The following is a 6,277-nucleotide window of genomic DNA, read 5'->3' as shown; positions in this document are numbered from 1 at the left end:
TGGAATTTTCTAGGACTTTATTGGAAATATTTCAAAAGGTCAGAACAGACTAAGATGGTTTTCAAGGGTTTGTTCAAATATTTTGAATATAAATAGGGGTTGAAAATCTTATGTATGGAAAATATATGTCATGTGAGTATCTCCAAATTTTCTTAGATTTTTCCAAGGCACATAAGTAATTTTTCATATAGAAATATCATTTCTGGCCTCGGAAATAGACATGCAAATAAAATAGGAAAATATTAATTTTTTTTATGATATTGAAGAGTTAAAATAGTTCTAAAATCAGATTACCATCTTTGGTATAGGCACTCCCTTGTCATGAGGGACTTGTAGTGCAACCCAAAGCAAGGTTTAAAATAGTTAAAATAAGGAAAAAGTCTTTTGAGAATAATCATGTTATAAAAATATGGTTTTTGATTCACTCATTCAAGCACACATGCACACAAGGAGAAGGATGGCGACCCCCACCTCCCACCTCCCTCTCCGCCGACTCCATGGCGATCTCGCCTTCTAGCTGGTGGATATCTTTTCCACTCCGGTCAACACCATAGGTGCACTCTCTCGACCACGCTGGTGTGTTTTTATGGCTTGCATGGGTGGCTCCACGTTGGATCTGGATTTTTCCCATGGGTCTTCTTTTGCGTATGAGGTGTTTTATCACTATGGACTCCCGGTACATCCTCTTCCTCGACGTCGGCCGTTCATAATGGTGGTCTAGTTTGGTCACCATGCATTCAGGCTCTCGGAGAATTCAGTTGCGGCGGCCCTAGAGGCGGCCATTGGTGGTTCTGCTGTGGAGCTTATGGTCTCGAAAGTCACTGATTCGGTCTTCTCTTTCATGGTTTCCTCGAAGCAAGTTGGCTTTCATATTCTTGGTCTACGTTCTTTTAAGTGCTCCAGTTTCAAGTGCTTTTTTCATCTTTGGGGTAATGGTGGACCTAATTGGCATCGTGAATTCTCTCTTTGGAAGAAACAATGTGATGCAGAATGGATTTTGGTTAGTCCTTCTAAGAGACGGGCTTCTTTAGGTCTGATGGCAATGCATTCCAGACCTAGGAAATCATGTTTTAAATCGAGTTCTTCGGTTCACAAGAAGTTGGCTTTTGCAACCCTCTAGCAATACGAGGTTTGCAAAGGGTATCGTTGTCCTGTCACACATGATGAGCTTACTATGCTACAAGATGCTGGATACTCATTGCCTCTCCTCCCTGTCACATCGCCCCCATCACCTCCATCATTTCCCAGGAAGCCACCGGAGCCACCACCATTGACACCTGACCCTCCTGCTTCTCTGCTGGACAGGGTCAACTTTGAGCTTGATCCTACTCACTTTCTGCTGGCAAGGCACCACATCATGGACGGCGGCCCTGACCGCCTCCGCGGTCCTTCATCATGCCGACGATGCCCATTGCCCGCCGCTTCGAGCGGTACATTATTGCTGAAGTCATGCCTGCTCCGCCGATGGACCAGATTGCTGAGGTACGGCAACAAGTCATTGAGCTCTTGATCGATAGGGGTTTCCATGTATGTTCGTCTCAACCCTGGATTGAGGGGGTTGGTCTGTTAGAGCTCCGTGATGCGGGTGAAAGCTTCGCCGCAGTTTAGATTGTTCCTCAGGCATTGGGGAACGACTCCTTTGTTCGATGTATGCGTCACAACGCCGGAGTTGGTTTTAGGGGAACTGCTGGCTTTCGTCAAGGCTGTCTGATGTTCCTGGGGGTCCCCTCGGACTTCCGCAACACAAATGATCTTCGTGCGGCAGTCAATACCTTCGGAGAATTCCATCATTGGGTCAGTGATGACCCTTTTCTTGCACGCTCGATCATATTTTCCTCTTTCCCTGATGACATCCTGGTTCCTCGAAGCGTTACTTTCTCAGAATATGTTGCGTGGGGGGTGCGAGGGTTTCTTGGACTGCTCTGGTGTTTATTCTGGGGGCTGGTTTTGTTGAGCAAATGCCGAATGATGAGGATCACATGCCTTGGATGGCAACCCCCACTCCCTCCCTGGACAGTTGATCAATGACAACCTGATGTTTGCGCTCCCGTCGTTCCCTGCGCTTGGGTGGAACGATGTACCAGTACCGCCACCATCGCTGCCGCCAATGCCGGAGGTGCCTTCTGACGATGGCGGTTGGGGGTGGCAGCCTGAAGCTCCTGCAGATGAGCCTGCTGCCCCAGTGCAGGATCAAGAATCGATGGTAATCGATCAACCCTCCTCCTCTGACTCTGTTCAAGAGGTTTTTGTTTGTTCCACCAGAGAATATGGTGGCTCCCACGGCTGCAGAAGGTGATGTTCCAGAGGACCACAACACTAACCCTGCACCTGAGGGGTTTGTTGCACGGCCTGTTGATCCTCAGGACGAGCATGATGAAGGTTTTGTGGCTGCTGAGGATGCTGCAATTGAAGAAGCCCATGAGGAGATCAACCCCTTAGCGATTTTCCCCTACCAACAGCCACCGGTATGTCCTGACACTCTGATCGTTGGTGCGGCACGCGTCATGTTTGGGCCTGTTCTTCCTCCTGCTCTGTCATGGGCTCGTGCTTTTGACAGGCTTAAGGGGGAAATGTCATCCATGCATGTTCCTCATCACCTGCATTTGCCTCCAATGATGCCAATTGTTTTGCCCAAGCGATCCTGGTCCTTCACTTTTGATGAGGTGCAGGCTGAACCTTCAATCACCTACTTGGATGACACCCCTGCAGTTCCCTCCAACTCTCCTGCTGCACCGACAGGTGGCGAGGTGTTCGCCTCCCCTATTGCTCCAAAGAGGGCTGCTCGCAAGAAGGCGACTCCAATTGTTGACTCCTCGGTGCGTCGATGTACCAGGGGTTCAATTAAGAGAGATGGTTTTAAGCCTGTGTTGCAGGAGTTGCCACTGCCGGTGCCAAAGAAGAGGAAGCCTCGGGCCAAGATGAAGCTCTCCCACCTGCAATCCCTGTCCGGGTGATCTAGGCTGTTGGCCAAAGCCTTGGCATCACCCCTGACAAGCTGACTAGAGATCATCTTATGGAGGACCCGGTGAGCTCCAAGCCTACATCCTCTCATGATTGAACAAATTTTATTAATGTATCTATTTTCCTATTTTTCTAAGACATGTTATGGGCTCTTTTGCTTGGTGTGGTACTTTGCTGGATCTTGGCTGCGGGAGTTGCTATGTAACTCTGCTTTTCCTACTATATTACTTATCCATGGATAGTCGTTCTACTAGAAGTTGGCGTGTCCTGTGCTGGAATGTGCGGGGCTTGAATTCAGATTCACGGCAACGAGTGGTGCACAACAAAATTGACGAGAGCCTTGCAACAGTTGTCTGTCTACAAGAAACTAAAATGCAAAATATCGACTTCCGGTCTGTCAGAAAATTTTGTCCAAAACGATTTGATCAGTTTGCTTATACCCCCTCGAGGGGTGCTTTGGGTGGCTTGATTACTCTATGGAATTCCTCAGTGTTGCCTGGTACTCTGGTAACAGTGCAACCATTTGGGGTGATTGTGTCCTTCATCTCTAACCACACTTCTGAATCCTGGACTCTTGTCAATGTTTATGGCCCTTGTCAGGGTGAGTCAAGGGACCAATTTGTCAGCTGGTTATATCACCACCAAATACCAGTAATGGATAACTGGTTGCTGGTTGGGGACTTTAATTTCATTCGTTCTCCTACCAATAGAAACCTCCCAGGAGCTGATGTCAATGATATGTTCATTTTCGATGAGATTATTGGGCACCTTGGACTCTTGGAACTGCCTCTCAAAGGAAGATCTTTTACCTGGTCCAACATGCAAGACTCTCCACTTCTTGAACAGCTTGATTGGTTCTTCACTTCTGCTAATTGGATATCTTCCTATCCATTGACCCAAGTGACTCCTCTAGCTAAGTATGCTTCTGACCATGCTCCATGTGTAGTCTCAGTTAACACAACCATTCCCAAAAGTAACCTTTTTAGGTTTGAAAACTATTGGATAGAAATGGAGGGTTTCCTGGAATGTGTTGCAAACTCATGGAATGTTCCTTCCAGAAAGGGGCATATATCTGCTATCATCATGGACAAGTTTAAGCATCTAAGACAGGCTCTTAGGAAATGGCAAACCAGCCTATCCAAACTCAAAGCTATTATTGACAAATGCAATAAGGTAATACTCTGTCTTGATAATCTTGAGGAGCTCAGGCCACTATACAGACCAGAAGCAAACTTCAGGATAATTGTTAAATTACACTTGGAGCACTTGTTACATTTGCAGTTTCTGTACTGGAAAAAGAGAGCCACAATCAAACATATTAAAGTGGGGGAGGAGAACACAAATTTTTTCCATGCCTTGGCCACTGAGAGATACACAAAAAACTCCATCTCATCTCTCTCCTTGCCTGATGGTTCAGTCATCACTGAACATGAACAGATTGCAGCTTGCTTCTGGTCTTCCTTCAAAGATAGGATGGGCACCTCGCATGGCATTAATTTAGTTTTTGATCTCCAGGCTCTCATCCAAAAAGTGGAAGCACTATCAATTCTGACTAGACCTTTTTCCAAAGAGGAAATGGACATAACTATCAAAGAAATGCCCATTGACAAAGCCCCTGGCCCTGATGGTTTTAATGGACTCTTTTTCAAAAAGTGTTGGCACATCATTTCCCCTCAGTTCTACCAACTTGCTACTGCATTTCATGCTGGATCAGCCCAGCTGGAAAACATGAACTCCTCTTATATCACCCTCATGCCAAAAAAGAGATCTCCTGAGCAAGTGGGTGACTTCAGGCCTATCTCCCTCACTGGTATGGGGCTAAAACTTCTGTCCAAAATGATTGCTAATAGACTTCAGCTAACGATTATGAACTGCATTCATAAGAACCAGTATGGCTTCATTAAGTCTAGGACCATTCAAGACTGTGTGGGTTGGACACTTGAATACTTGCATCAATGTCATCAGTGTAAAAAACCTATTGTCATACTAAAGCTATATTTTGAAAAGGCTTTTGACTCTATAGAACATGAGTTTATTCTTCAGATCCCGCAACACAAAGGTTTTCCTGTCAAGTGGCTTCTTTGGGTTCAACAGCTGCTTAACACTGGATCCTACTTCATCCTTGTTAATGGAGTTCCTGGGAAAAAATTCGTGTGTAGAAGAGGGGTCAGGCAGGGGGACCCTTTGTCCCCTCTACTCTTTGCAATAGATGCACATTTTCTCCACACCTTGGTTAACAAGCTGTTACAAGATGGTTTGCTGCAACTCCCAATTCCTTCTCATGACAACGATTTTCTAATTGTCCAATATGCAATGCTGTTGCTCTTCTCACAATCCACATGTCTTCAGGTGAATTACCACAAATCTACCCTGCTACCAGTAAACATTGATCAACATCATCTTCACCTCCTGGCTGATGCAATAGGTTGTAAGACTGGATCTCTTCCTTTCACCTATCTTGGACTACCTGTTGGTACAACTAAACCCAGAATCATTGACCTCATGCCCTTGGTGGACAGTATGGAGAGGAAGCTCTCTGCCAGCTCCTCTTTTCTAGCTCAAGGGGGAAGAACAACTCAACTCTGTCTTTTGTTCCACTATTCTTTCTGTGCAGTCTGGATATCCCCCTGGAATACATAAGCAGTTGGAAAGGATTCAGAGGCAATGTCTGTGGAGGAAAAATGGTCAGGATCATGCCCCCTCTCTTGCTGCATGGGACCTGGTGTGCAGGCCTAAGATGAAGGGGGGTTTGGGCATTATGAACTTGGCTGTTCAGAATGAAGTTGTCCTGCTCAAGCATGTAGATAAATTCCTCAACAAAGTTCATGTTCCTTGGGTGAAGCTAATCTGGGATACTTACTACCACAATATTGTCCCTCAAGGGACTTCTTTCTGTGGCTCTTTCTGGTGGAAGGACATCTGCAAAAAAATGGACAACTTCAGAGCTGTTTCCTATGTTGTGCCCAACAGAGGTGACACATTCTTGTTCTGGTCTGATCCCTGGGTTGTAGATGGTTCTATCATCCCTCTGGCCCAAAGGTTTCAAGGATTATTCTCTTTTGTTGTGGACTCTTTTTGTATTGCTGAGGAAGTCTTCCAAGCTGCACACACTGAAAGCATGATCAATCTCTTTCATCTACCACTATCAGATAGAGCTCATCAGGAGTTTCAAACAGTCAGCTATCTAGTCCAAAACCTACATAATGACCCAAACACCAAAGATATTTGGCTTTGGGGTCCTGATAGTAAATCTTACTCTTCTAAGAAATACTACAACCATGTACACAAGCCTATTGTTCCTAATCCTTTGCTCTGT

The sequence above is a fragment of the Hordeum vulgare genome, chromosome 1H, assembly GCF_904849725.1.
Source record: "Hordeum vulgare subsp. vulgare chromosome 1H, MorexV3_pseudomolecules_assembly, whole genome shotgun sequence".
Lineage (NCBI taxonomy): Eukaryota > Viridiplantae > Streptophyta > Magnoliopsida > Poales > Poaceae > Hordeum > Hordeum vulgare.
This window is presented reverse-complemented; position numbering follows the sequence as displayed.